We start from the raw sequence: 14,988 nt of genomic DNA, 5'->3' as shown, positions 1-14,988 counted from the left end.
AATAGGATGGATGGAAATCTAGAGTGGATTGGAGAAATTAAGAATTGGTAGAATCTTTTGCAGTCTTTTTGTGTATACATTTCCAGCCTATATAATGCCTGCTGCGTGGATTTTGTCTGCTTGTTTTCCTGATATTGCCTGATGGCTAGGGAAATCTGGGAATTGAAGTCCATACAGTTGAGAACTGTAAGTTCTGAAGGTTGAGAACACTCATCAAAGGGAAAAACAACTGCATTTACAGAAAAATATTCAAATCATCATTGAACTTGATACGACTTGTTTTTGAACAGATACGTACAAGATTCTCATGCTAACTTGGAATCGTATATTTGGAACACATTGTATAGGGAACAATTTATTATAATATACACAAAGCAGAGTTGTTTATTTGCAAAAAGATCAGTGTCAAGCTAGTAAGATCTTACTCCTTAAATGGGTTACAAACCACAAATAGGAAATGAAGTTCTATGTGTTGTATTTTTATCTGATCCTCTATGCAAATATAAGAAGATTCAGTAATTGATTAACATGCTTTTCATGTAGAAATCACAATGTTTTGTCTAGTATCAACAGCAGACCATGTCAGTCTGGAGTGGTGTTTCTCAACTTTGGATACTTTAAGAAGTGTGGACTTCAACTTCCAGAATTCCTCAGCTAGTATGGCTGTCTGGGGAATTCTGGGAGCTGAAGGCCACACATCTTCAAGCAGCCAAGGTTGAGAAACATTGGTCAGGATATATATATCATAAAATAGCTTCGTCATATTGAGTTGCTATGAATCATTAACACAACAGTTCTATATGGTAATGAAATTATTCTAATCATATGGAAATTATGGTTGGTAATATATTAGGGAAAAAGAACATGATTGTGAGCTGCTATTCATAGCAGCTGTGCTGTATATTACCTCTAGTATTGAAGACAATTCTCCAGTTTTTGGGGAAACAGGCCAGAGGATTATATCTTCATAGTAAAAGCCCAGGGTGGAAACACAAAGATTAGATAATTTACTCATGTTACCAGCAGAGCTGAGATTCTTAAAGCTATAATCCTCTCACTTCTGTTCATTCATTCTACTTAAATTTGACTGCTTTTATGTGCTTAATAACTAAAGAGGTTTTGAAAAATTGAGCCATTTTAATAAACTTCACATAAATCAATGTTATTCTTCAAGTGAACCAGATTTTTTTAGGATTCCTTTGGAGAAGCAATTATCTGAAAAGGTTCCCCTTGAAAGCAGCGGAGGGAAATTTTACACCAAGGAACTAAAATCTGGCTTGTTGTATTGTAATTTGAAGATTATGCACTAACAAATTTATTGAAATCATTGGAGTTGGCCCCTAAACTGAGAAAAGGATTCCTAATCCCACTGGGTTTTTTTTTCCTGCTGATCCAGATTCAATTTAACAGCAGACATGCAATGGGATCCTTTAGGTATAAAAGGTAAATATTTCCCTGTCAGTCATGTCTGACTCTAGCTAGGCACGGTGCTCATCTCTGTTTCTTGGCCATGGGAACCAGCATTGCCAAAAACAATTTCCATGGTTGTGGCCGGCATGACTAAATGCCAAAGGCGCATGGAACACTGTTACCTCCCCACAAAAGTGGTATCTATTTATCTACTCACATTTGCATGCTTTCGAACTGCTAGGTAGACAGGAGTTGGAGCAAATAACGGGAATTCACCCCATTGCAGGGAGCTCAGGTCTTGAACCCGAGCTCTCAGCTCTCCAGTTGAGAAGCTCAGCGTATTTAAACTGAGCCATTGCAGCTCTCCTTTAGGTATGTCATGAATGGTGAATTTTCTGTCTAGAAAAGGAAACCATTCCTAATTATGAAGGATAATTATATTCTATTAGATTCTCAGCATGCCAAGTTAGTAGGTACTTGGGCAAAATGGCCAGAGGGGCTCTCACATTCTAACTATTAGCACTGCCAGTTTCTATTCCATTCTGTCCCTAATTTTCTTCCCCAAATTCTTTTGGGGAAAACAATTCTTTTGGTTTTTTTTTTAACTTGTTAACATATTTTCCTGTAGAACAATACTCATGATCAGATTTTTCATTTCTCCAGGAAATATCTGTGGAAGAACAGCTTCTTAAAAGAAAAATGCATGGGTATAATTGCATTTGGGAATCATCCTTAAAGTAATTTCTATACAATTGCTATAGCTCTTCCTAGCTAGCCTTACCAATCTGAAGAAAGTTGTAGAATGTACACTTTTCACCAACTGTTTCCTAAATTCTCCTGTTTTCTTTCCACAATAAATCAATACATCTCTGCGAGGGTTTAGCTAATGTCAGCCATAGATAATCTGAAACATTTATGGAGTCCAGCTTGAAAAAAACCACCAATTACTGAACACTGAATTTGGCATCTCCTTAGGTTTATATTTTGCTCTTTTCTCAAATTGCCCATGTTTATCCAGTTCTACCCTGGATAAGTGTTTGATTATTGAATTTCCATGTATGGGGTTTGTCCTGTTGATGAAGTTTGTAATATTGACACTCTTTTATTGTCCAAAATGTGAATTATATGTGGATCATTTGAATAATAGTAAATGTTGGTGGTGTTGTGAGGTAAGAGTTGTGAACGCTTGGCTTCTCTTACTGCCTCTGGTCATGCTGTTGGCCCCAATCTGACTTTGCAGCTCTTTCACTCTCCGGAGTCCTGGTGTTTCTTCTTGCTTCTTCTTGTGTCTTCAGATGCCTTGTTTTCATCCAGATTGTCCTCATGGATTGTGATGTGGCATCCGTAAAAGAATCTTCGGACATTTTCTTTCACCTTTTCTCTTCAGGTTAAGGCTCTGAATCTTGAGTCCTTTGAAGAGCTTGTCTAGTGAGAATTCATTACAAACCAATGATTACGAATCGCTTATAGCGGGTCAGAACAATAGGAGAAATAAACAGCTAAAAGACATCTATCTAAATGTAGATGGCCTTGAAGTCCATGACAAAAACTGGGCCTCTATTTTTGACTCCCGCTCTTCATTTACAAGACTGGCGGCTTTTCAGTAAGGAATGAAACAAATTATGGATTTAAACGGGAAAGAGTCAAAAAGAATGAACTACTTTGACCTTGAGGAAACAGGAACATTTGTCTTAAGGTTCTCAATTCAACCCAAACACCTCTAATTATAGTGTTTCCAATACATAGAGAAATACCTAAGTGTTTTAAGAACTGACAATAATGGGGGAAGGTAATGCTTCCAGAGATTGCACTTAAACAGGTGGAACAATTGAGAGAGTACATCTAGAGTATATATGTGTTGTTTTTTCTAGGGGGGGGGGGAAACTTGGGACTCACAGTGACAATACAATGGGCACAAAAGCCTGCTGAAACACATTTGCTGTCGAGCAATAATGTGCCCTCGATGTTCCCCCCCAAAAGCCCATAACACCAGCACATTTCATGTTACGAGATATTATTCTTGAGGACTTTGCAGTGTGAATGCAGAATATAAGCAACTTTAGTAGCCTTTATTAATCATTATTAATAATAAGGGTCAACACCTCTGGGATGTCTGTGGGTGTGTATGTCAATAAGATATGTAAAAAAAGGGACAACACATCCTGTGGCAGCTGCTGCCAAATGATTCTTTTGCCCACCTACCCTGTTTGGCCCCCAGATACTTCTGTTCTTCCCAAAAAGATTTTAAAAAGAATCCCAATTCCATATCATACACCCATTTCTACCACGACAAGAACATTCAAGCAATCTTAGACAATACTATTCTAATCATTCAGCTATTGCCTTATTAGAAACCATCAAATTATACTTAAACTCATGAAATCATTAGCAATGGGAATATATAGAGATGGACCAGAATGGGTTAAGGTTTAAGTTTTCAATGGCCAATCCAAATTTGAAATCTCTTGAGTGAAAAGATTGAAAGAGGGCCAATGTACAGACACAAACATTGTGGGTACACACACACGAGGAGTTGGTTCCTGCCAGTTCTAACCTCTTCTATAAAAGAGGTTCCACAAATCTACCGTGCCGTTTAGAACCGGTTCCAGCTCCCTCCCCCCCACCCTTCCGCACCACCCTTGCCATCCCCACTGCTCACTGGCTCACCAATCACCCCGCCTGCCTCTAAGAATCCTATCTAAACCTTAAAGTCTTAAAGCTGTCAAGTTTGAGCACCCCTGGGGTTTTTTTCTCCAAAGGGTTAGGGGTGCAAGGGTCTTGTAACTTGACAGCTTTAAGACTTGCGTGCTTCAAATGCCAGAGTTTTTGAGCCAACATTTTGGTTGCTAAGCAAGAGCGTTGTTAAGTGAGTTTCACCACATTTTACAAGTTGGCCACACCCACCCAGTCACATGACTGCCAAGCCACCCCCCACTCGGTCACATGGCCGACAAGCCACTCCCACAAAGCAGGCCACACCTACAGAAGAGGTTCTAAAAAAATTTGAAACCCACCACTGACACACATGCGCAGACACAAACTCTTAGCCTAACAATACATTAAAGTATGAATAGATGGCAATCTCACCATCTGGTTTATAGCTGGAATTTGACCTGGCTTGCCAAGGATCCAATCCATCCCCTGAAATGAGGTTTTTAGGCTGCTAAAGTTGCCTTATGTTCATGTAGCTATGGTTTATATATTAACAGGGAAAATTACTGACTGATGTGCTATACCAAATAGCTAAATTTTAGCTTGAAGCTGTACCGTAGCATTTATTTTGGGTATTAACTTTAAAACATGCATGTGAGAACTGGTTCTATAATAATAATGCCAGAGTTACGTTATGGGTTTGGGCAACTCCCAGCAGGAAGTTCCACATTTTGCTGTTTTACATCTTGGATTTCCACAGAAATAAATATAATAAAATGATGTCTTTATTATCTCTGTTTTATAGATTTGTTGGTTTGTTGATTTTGTACTTCAAATACAGTAAGAAGGGGAAGCCCAAATTTGCAGGAAGATTCTGGACTGTGGAAACAAGGAAATGGATTTTGAACCTGTGTTCTACTAGTGAAAACATGACAAGACAATGAATTCATTTCATATATTCATCCTATTGGTTAGATCCTGCATTTCCTTAAAAGCTCAACGCAACTTCTATTTGCTTCTTATTATATCCCCATTAGAATTAAATTGATTTGCAGAAGCAATTACAAAAGAATTAAAACTGTAATTAATCAGCTCAGTTATGTTGTTTTTCCAATAAAAAATATTCCTTTTCTCAAATCTGTTAATTGCTTTGATTTGGAAAGAAAGGTTTATATGGCAATATAAAAAGGGATACAGTCGCAAGAATGCTGAAACCCCTTGCCTTTTCTGGATTCGAAAACCCCAGAAATTGGATAATATGGTACCTGTCAGATGATCTGTACTATAACTCCCACAATCCTTTGTCATAGGCCATGCTGGGACTGATGGGAGTTGAAGTCCAAAGGAAGTGGAGTACAACTGGAGTATATTAAGTTATACTGTGCATCTACCTGTCAGCATTCCAAGTATCATGTAGAATTAAATCAGAATCAAAGGCAAAACTATCCTTAAAGTTCCAATTTAATAAGACAGACATGTTGGCATCATGCTATGGATCCCAATACTGGAAATGACATCAGAATTCCACCCAGTTAAAAGTTCATGATCTTGTCCACACACCCACAATCCATCACATGGTCCAATCTTCTTCTTCCATGCTGGCATCCACCCCCAGCTGCTTCTGGTCAGGTGTACTGGTGCAGAGACAAACGATGACCTTGGCTTCTAGTAAAGAATGAAAACAATACATTCCACAATCTCACTCCTGTCTATTCCCCCCTCCCATCAACTATACTAAAGAAACAGCATAATGAAATAAGAGAAAGTGTGCAGGCCAAAATTCTAAAAGGGATATAATTGCAGACCTGACACTACCTTTGATTCAGGGATGGGTTGCTGCCGGCATTACTGCCGGTTCGGTGCGCACACAATTTGCGCGCTGCTGACTCAATTTCCGCTTCCGGTTCGCCTGAACTGGTGTGAACCAGTAGCAACCCACCTCTGCTTTGATGTGAATCACTTTGGGTGCCTATGTAAGAAGTTTTCCAGATGGATGGATGGATTGATGGATGGATGGATCAAAATTTGGACCAGAATTTCCATTGCTAAGCAAGGCGATTGTTAAGTGAGTTACTCCTGATTTTACAATGATTTTTGACAGGGTTGTTAAGTGATTCACTGCAGTTGTTAAGCATACCTCCCTGCCCCACCCCCGGCTCCATTGCCTTGCATGATTTTTCAGGAGATATGCTTGGAGGCAGTGATGGGATTCAGCCGGTTCGCACCTATTCGGGAGAACCAGTTGTTAACTTTCTAAGCAGTTCGGAGCACCAGTTGTTGGAAGAAATCTCCTTTTGTTTTTTCCACTTTACAAGGCTAATCCTGTAAGGAAGGCAGGAAGGAAACATTCTGGTGTTGTTTCTAGCCTAACCTTTATTGCCCTGCTTACAGAAACGGCTTCTCCACTTAACCCTTATTACATTGTAACAGCTAAGGCTGTTACATCAACCTGAGTGATGTTGAGTTGGTCACGCCCACACGGTCACATGATCACCGAGCCACACCTACCCAGCTGGTCATTAGGGCAGAAAAGCGGTTGTTAAATTATTTGAATCCCACCACTGCTTGGAGGTTACAGGTAATCCTGGACTAATAACCACAACTGAGCCCCAATTTTTTGTTGCTAAGCAAGGCAATTGTTAACTGAGATTTGTCCCATTTTATGACATTTTTGGCCACAGTTGTTAAGCAAATCACAGCAGGTGTTAAGTGAAGCATGCTGTTATTAAACAAACCTGTCTTCACCCACTGACTTTGCTTGCTGGAAGCTGGCTAGGAAGTTTTCAAAAAGTGATCACATGACCCTGGGACAGTGCAACTGTCATAGGTACATGCCAGTTGCCAAGCACTGGAAGTTTGATCACATGACCATAGGGATGGTGCAACGGTTATAAGTGTGAGAAACAGTCACAAGTCACTTTCCCTAGGGCTTTTGGGACCTCGAATCATTAAACTAATTTCATTGCATTTTATCAAAGGTTCTGTGGAGCTTTTTAGGAATTGCCTGCTGAGACAAGAGCTTTCCATTGGTAGCCATAAAATAAAGGTGATCCTCGACTTACAACAGTTCATTTAGTGACCGTTCAAAGTTACAACGGCACTGACAAAAGTGACTTATGACCGTTTTTCTCACGCCCCTTGTAGCATCCCCATGATCATGTGATCAAAATTCAGAGGCTTGGCAAGTGACTCACATTTATGACGGTTACAATATCCTGGGGTCATGTGATCACCTCTTGCGGCCTTCTGACAAGCAATGGGGATTCACTTAACAACCAGGTCACTAACTTATCAACCGCAATGTTTCACTTAACAATGGTAGTAGGGAAGGTCATAAAATGGGGCAAAATTCACTTCACAAATGTCTCAGGTAGCAACAGAAATTTGGGGCTCCAGTGTGGTCGTAAGTCGAGGACTTCCTGGACTTCCAAGATCCCTCCTATTGAATAGGTGCTAATAATGCATGCGTCAAACTTCTTCCACAGCTTTAATCATTAATGTTAACGGCTTTTAAGTCTGGAGAGAAAATTCTGGATGAAAAGAAACCAGTACTACAAAAAAAAGGGTCCACTGGGAAACTGGGAGGCATTCATGTGGCTTATGTAAAATGTTTCTTTCAGGCGCTGTTCGCGCTGAGACACGCTGGTCTTTCAAAGAAGCAGTTTCGGCCTTTTCTGCTTCGACTTGAGTTTTTCAACCTTAATGTCCTACCCTTGGCTTGGAGAAGCCCACAGCATCGATGGGACAAACATAGCACAGAAGGAGAGCAAACACTTTGCGTGTAACAGTGGTGGGTTTCAAAAATTGTTCGAACCTACTCTGTGGGTGTGGCCTCCTTTGTGGGAGTGGCTTGCTGCCCATGTGACCGGATGGGAGTGGCTTGCCGCCCATGTGACCGGATATGAAGATGCCGACGACACTTGTCAGAACCACCTTAAATTACCTCACACACAGCACTGGCATGCATAAGAATATGATGTAAACTTCTTTTTAAAAGGCATCTTTGGTTTGCATTAAAACACTTCAACACACGCAATGTTCTGATTGCACCACAAACACAGTAGTCATCCTTACCTTTCACAGAGGCACTGAGTTTTATAAATATGAGCAGGATAGTGTAGAATAATCATATCCAAGGACCAGTGGTGGGTTTCAAAAAAATTTGGAACCTCTTCTGTAGGTGTGGCCTGCTTTCCGGGTCCACTGGTGGAACCTCTTCTAACCGGTTCGGTAGATTTGACGAACCGGTTCTACCGAATAAGTGTGAAGTGGTAGGAACCCACCTCTGGCGTGTAAACAGTTTCAATTGATAGCCTGGTTATTAGTTTCAATTGATAGCCTGGTTATTAGTTTCAATTGATAGCCTGGTGAAGTGGGTCAAACAGGTTAAGGGTATGTGCGAATGTCCCTGGGAGATGGGGGAGAGCCTCAACCAGGGTAATGGTCGGATAAGAGGCAGCTGTGCCTGCAGCAGGAATAGGGACATGGCAAATGTCTCAGAAGGGACCCTCCCTAGTATCTCAGGCTGTAAAAGTGATGGGGGAGAAATATGCTATCAGACTTTCAAGGTTCTGTTAACGTGGCCTCACAACAAAGTAGAACTGATGAATCTACTTGGTGCTTCTTGTCTGGATTACTTTGCTAGGCTGACATCAATGAGCTAACAAGTATCTCCCATGGATTGTTCTAGTTCCTCTTATCATGCATGCATGCATGCACAAAAACACACACATATCTATACTATATCTAGATAGGTAAGGTGGGTGGGTGGATGGATGGATGGATGGATGGATGGTGTCAGGCTGCTTCACTTAATAACCAAGAAAGAAACCACTCAACTCCATTTTGCAGAATTAAGAGTACTTTTACTGGTTATAAGTAAATAGAAGCTAAGCAAAGCTGGATCTGAGATAAAAGCGTGTGGAAGCATAGATATAAATGTATGACCCATTCCCCCTCCCCTTAGTAACCCCAGCCCATAGTCCAATCCAATTACTCCACAGGTGTCATATGGGAGACATCTTCAAAAATCATCATCAGGTTGTTATGCCGGACAGTTGACCTTGGCGGGAAACTCCTCTCCTTGCCACATGTGCAGTAGATGGTGAGAACAACTCCCAATTAACAATCATCCTGTATAGAATATTTCCCACACCCAAATTACATGCCCCCCCTCCCCGTTTCAATGGCAGCTGGAAAGCAAGCAGCAAAACAGAGGCTGACAGATGGATGGATGGATGGATGGATGGATGGATGGATGGATGGATGGATGGATGGATGGCAAGCAGGAAGGCAGACCAGGAAGTAAAAAAATAATGCACCAAAAACTTTTCACTACAAATGACATTTTCCAAAATGCCATACTTAGAAATCCATGAATTTTGCAGCTAACTTTTATATTCTGGCAACAGAGGTTGCTCTACAAGGAGTATGATTTCCACCTCTGCAGAATTTGGCTTCCTTATTTACATTCAAAGCTGCCCTTGAACAAAAGCTCCTTAAAGCCAATAGTTAAAGCATATACTTTCCCTTTGCTTCAGGAGTGTTTACCAGGAACAGCCAAAAATGTCCAGATGACCAACATGACGGAGAGGATTGTACGTAAATGGTTGAAGTTTTGATTGCACCATCGCCATCACCAACCAAGAACAATCTAGGATCCTCCACCTACAATGCTTGATTTCTAGTCACTGTCCTTCTCCCTATTCATCTGTTGTGGCCTCTGAGGGTCAGATTCAAGAATGGACAAGGACCTTACACCAGAAACAGGAATATTGGAATGTTTGTTGCCTTGGATTGCATATGAAAAAAAGGCAGAATAAAAACAAGTTTAAAAAATGTCCTAGAACTTGAAGCATTGAAAGCTTCAGTAGCAGACCTGAACCAAGAGGAATTTTCTTTGGTGAATGAACAATGGACATATAATATTCCCTTGTGTTGTTTAGTTGTGTATTAATATTGTAAGCTGCCTTGAACCACCCCTTTTCTACTTGGGAGTGGATCGGGGGTGAAATGCTCCCTGTTTGGACCGGTTTACCCGAACCAGTAGTAAAAATGCTGCCGGTTCGCCCAAACCAGTAGTAAAAAAATTGCTGTGGGTTCAGGCAAACTGGTATTTCAACGATCAGTTGTGACATGTGATTTATATTAGCTGATTGTCGGAAATACCACGGATTTCCCTCCTCCCTTGCTGTTCTACATACCTTTGCAGGTGCATTCGTTAGCAGCTCCGCCCACCCACCCGGACGCCATCATTTTTGACCCTCTGCGCCTGCACGGAGGTGGTGTGTGTGAGAGCGAAGCTAGTGCGCGCGCGAACTGGTAACGAAGGTAAGTTGATTTCACCCCTGGGGTGGATCCCATATCTATTTTAAAAACAAATGAAAGTGAAGCAATTAGATTTTTTAAGGAGGCTTTTCTCTCACTGCCACAGCCACCACTGGCTACAACCCTATGGTGATCACGGGACCTAACAGAGTCTGCCAAGCATCAACACGACCCACTGGTTTGATGCACTCCGTCTGCCCCTCAGAGCTGCTGAGTGCCACCTCCTTGAGCTAATATTTCTCTTTATGGCACTCTAATAATAATGGATGTGCCAGAGAGGGGGATGTTTGCCAAAGAACCAGCCGAGGTGACTGCTGTTTGTCACTGTGATTTACAGCATCTCTGCTTGACCCAGCATTTCAGGCCAGGCAAACGCCATCTGCTCTCTCTGAGGGTTTCTCCAGCAAGCTCTTTGAAACCCAAGGACATCGCTACCCCATGCCTGATGAAGCTGAAATAGGAACTCTGCTCTAGATGACAAGGGAATGTTTAAAAACCCAAGGGCAGAATCTTTCACTTACTCTGGACATGGAAGAGAATAGGCCGGGGATCAATTTTCCTTTATTTGAGAGGGGAGGACAAAAAATCCCAGCAGTTTCTACCCATTTCCCCCAAAATAAGGCCCTGTCATTTATTTTTTTCCCATTAAAAAAAGTACCAGGTCTTATTTTCAGGAGGGATGTCATCCAAAGGTGGGTTCTTACTGGTTCGAGCAAATGGTTTAGCGATCTGAGTCGCTGGAACCGGCAGCGCCCCGGACCTGCCACACCCCCAAATCAGTCGTCCTGCATGGCTGCCATTTTGATTTTCTGTTCTGCACATGGGCAGAACAATTGTAATTGCACAAATGTAATTTTTTTCTTTTTTTTAACATTTTGCGTATGCGCAGACCTATTTCTGTGCAGATGCGGAAGTGTGCAGAGCGCGTGTCTGGCATGCATGCAAGCAAAGTGAGCACGTGCATGCCCAGAATTTTTGTGCACACCGAACCGGCAAGAATGCTGGGAGCAACCCATCCCTGATGTCCTCCACTGACTCACCTCGCTCGTGCCCCTGGTTTCTTTTTCACCACCAGAGGCCTTCTGGAACTTCTTCATCAGGCAAGGCCAGCAAGGCTTTCCTAAAAGTGTCTGCAGCCGATAACAAATCGATCCGGAGCACTGTTATTGGCTACAGAGGCCTTCAGGAAAGCCTTGCCGGCTGCAGAAGAAATGGGCGAGGCCTGCCTGCAACTATCCGAAGGTAAGTAGTAGGGCAGCTCCACCCCACTCTAGCTTAATTTTTACCTGTGCACCCTGGAGTGGGTGGAGTCTTAATTAGGGCTTATTTGGAGGGGGTAAGGATTATATTAGGTGCATGTGTAAAAATCAAACTAGGACTTACTTTTTGAGTAGGTCGTATTCTGAGTAGGTTGTATTCTGAACAGGGCAGGGCAAGAGAGAGGAGAGGAGGGGAGGGAAGGGAAGGGAAGGGAAGGGAAGGGAAGAGAAGAGAAGAGAAGAGAAGAGAAGAGAAGAGAAGAGAAGAGAAGAGAAGAGAAGTTAGCAAGTTTGGCTATGCATCAGAAATACAGGTACTCCTTGACCTGCAACATTTAATTTAGTGACCATTCAAAGTTACAATATCACTGAAAAAAAGTGACTTGTGACTATTTTTCACACTTACAACTGTTCCAGCATCTCCATGGTCATGTGATCAAAATTCAAGCATTTGGCAATTGACTCATATTTATGACACTCGCAGTGTCCTGGAGCCGTAGGAACACATTTTGCAACTTTCTGGCCAGCAAATTCAATCGGGAGGCCAGATTCACTCAGCAACAGTGTTCTTAGTTTAACAGATACAGTGATTCACTTAACAACTGTGGCAAGAAGGGTCATAAAATGGGGCAAAATCCACTTAACAACTGTTCTCCGCTTAGCAACATAAATTTGGGGTTCCACTGTGGTCGTAAGCCGAAGACTACCTTGTGTTCAATAGGTATTTTTATGTTAAGTGTATATTTTAAAACTACAGCTTAGCTTTCTGCCCGCCTCATTCAAAGAGTAGAACTTGTGCCTCTTTCCATAGCGGGATTTATATTCTCCTCTCCATCCCCCACCAGTATTTTGAAATCTTTCCATGTAAATGGAATGCAACTTTCCCCTGTACCAGATGCCCTTGAAATATGTGTGCTAGGAATTCTGGGAATTGGAGTCTCAGAATATCTTAAGGCCATCAGTCTGGGGGAAAGGCCAGTCTGGGGGCCCTATCTAACAAAACAATAATACAATAGCAGAGTTGGGAGGGACCTTGGAGTTCTTTTAGTCCAACCCACTGCCTGGGCAGGAAACCCTATACCGAAATTCAAATATCGAAATACCGAAAATGAAATTCAATGTAGAGAAAAGTAAAGAAAAAAGCAAAAGTACACACACAAACTGGGTGAAATAGCAGTGACTGTGAGCGGGGGAGAGAGAGTCTTAGTAGACAACCAGCTAAATATGAGTCAGCAGAGAGCAACATGCAGCAGCAGCCAAAATAGCCAATGCAATCCTAAATTGCATCAACAGAGGGATACAGTCAAGATCAAGTGAGGTACTAACACCATAAAGCCTTAGCAAGACCGCACCTAGAATACTAGCAATAGCAGTTAGACTTATATACCGCTTCATAGGGCTTTCAGCCCTCTCTAAGCGGTTTACAGAGTCAGCATATTGCCCCCAACAACAATCCGGGTCCTCATTTTACCTTCTACCTCGGAAGGATGGAAGGCTGAGTCAACCCTGAGCCGGTGAGATTTGAACAGCCGAACTGCAGAACTGCAGTCAGCTGAAGTAGCCTGCAGTGCTGCATTTAACCACTGCGCCACCTCGGCTCTTATGTTACTACATCCAGTTTTGGTCACCACACCATAAAAAAGATGTTGAGACTCTAGAAAAAGTGCATAGAAGAGCAACCAGGATGATTAGGGGGACTGGAGACTAAAACATATGATGAACGGTTACAGGAACTGGGCATGGTTAGTCTAGTGAAGAGAAGGACCAGGGGAGACATGGTAGCAGTCTTCCAATATTTGAGGGGCTGCTACAGAGAGTAGGGGGTGAAGCCATTTTCCAAAGTACTTGAAGGCCAGACAAGGAATAATGGATGGAAACTGACCAAGGAGAGATTCAACCTAGAAATAAGGAGGAACTTTCTGACAGTGAGAACAATCGACCAATGGAACAGAAGTTGCCTTTGGAAGTTGTGGGGGCTTCATCACTTGAGACTTTCAAGAAGAGATTGGACTGCCATTTGTCAGCAATGGTGTGGGGTTTCCTGCTTGAGTGAGGGGGTTGGACTAGATGATCTATAAGATCCTTTCCAACTCTGTTAATCTGTTAAGGCTGAAAGTATCAGGGATGCTATTTTCCAAAACCAATAAATTTCAAAATGTAAACAAGAAAACTTATGAGCCCATTAAAGACTACATGACATTTATTGCAGCTTTCTGCTTTCTTTTGTTTGTTTTTAATTGTTCTTGCCATCATAGTGAATCACTGAATCTTTTGCCTTCTATGGTTTTCTTGCATGTCAATTTTTTTGGCTTATTGATGGACCTCCTGATCTTAGCCAAGCTTGTTGAATCTCCTTCAAAAATCCAACTCTGTTCCACTCCAGCAGGCCTCATTTGTTTAATCATGTTAAGAGCCATAGAAAAAGACTCAGCCTTGTCTTTACAATGGAACCTATCATGTTTGACAAGTGATTTATTTTTTCTTGGCCTAATTGGACTTTATAACTAAAGAAAAAATGGACCTTTCATTTTATAGAACGTACAGAAATCTTCTGGGGAGGATAAGATGTCAAACCTAGATATTATATCACATTTCCAGATGAATTGAGGCTATTACTCCCAGAAATCTCTGCCACGTTGGCTCTTAATTCTGGAACTTACAGTCTAATACATTTGAAAGGCTGCAGGTTAGAGAAACAAGCAAACAAGGCATGAAAGTCTTTAGAGCAGTTCATCTGGAACTTGACTGATATGCCTTTTGTCTAAAAAAATCACATGAAGGGGCATAACATAAAGATAATAGTCCCCCGGACTCAATTGAAAGACAAAGGAAGTAGGAATCTATCATATCCTAGTATTAGGACAGATACACTGGCTTCTCGGGATAAGTCTATCAAAGCAGCCCACGTTTTATATTATTTTATTTGAAAATGTGACTTTTTTAAAGAAAACTTTACTTTTGGGAACTATTGAGACATTTATTCTTAAAAAATCAAAGTCTTGTAGCACTTTAAATGCTAATAAGCACAATTTTATGTAAGTTTTTCTGGCATTCAATTAACAGAATAACAGAGTTTGAAGGGACCTTGGACCAACCCCTTGCTCAAGCAGGAAACCCTATCCCAGTGATGCCGAACCTTTTTGGCACCGAGTGCCAAAAAGGGAGTGCGTGCATGCACATGTGGCACCAAGTGTCGAAAAGAGAGCACTTCGTGTGTGCGCTTGTCTGGCCCGTGTCCAGGAAGAAGAGCTGCCCAGGGAGCATGGGTGTGCCAGAAAAATGTACTTCTGGTTTCCGGCACGCCAGAAAGTCTTCCAGTTACTGCTGCGTATGTGGCACA

The 14,988-nt window shown here is 41.8% G+C and overlaps 1 protein-coding gene across 1 annotated transcript in view; it reads left to right on the top strand.

Moving 5' to 3' along the window:
- LOC116513231 (G protein-regulated inducer of neurite outgrowth 3-like) overlaps window positions 1-14,988 on the top strand; it is a 217,165-nt gene that overhangs the window by 37,732 nt on the left and 164,445 nt on the right. The gene's annotated exons all lie outside the window — the stretch shown is intronic.

Source organism: Thamnophis elegans, chromosome 9 (genome assembly GCF_009769535.1).
Source record: "Thamnophis elegans isolate rThaEle1 chromosome 9, rThaEle1.pri, whole genome shotgun sequence".
Classification (NCBI taxonomy): Eukaryota; Metazoa; Chordata; class Lepidosauria; order Squamata; family Colubridae; genus Thamnophis; species Thamnophis elegans.
The sequence above is the reverse complement of the archived record's forward strand: the minus strand, read 5'-3'. Positions and strand labels throughout refer to the sequence as shown.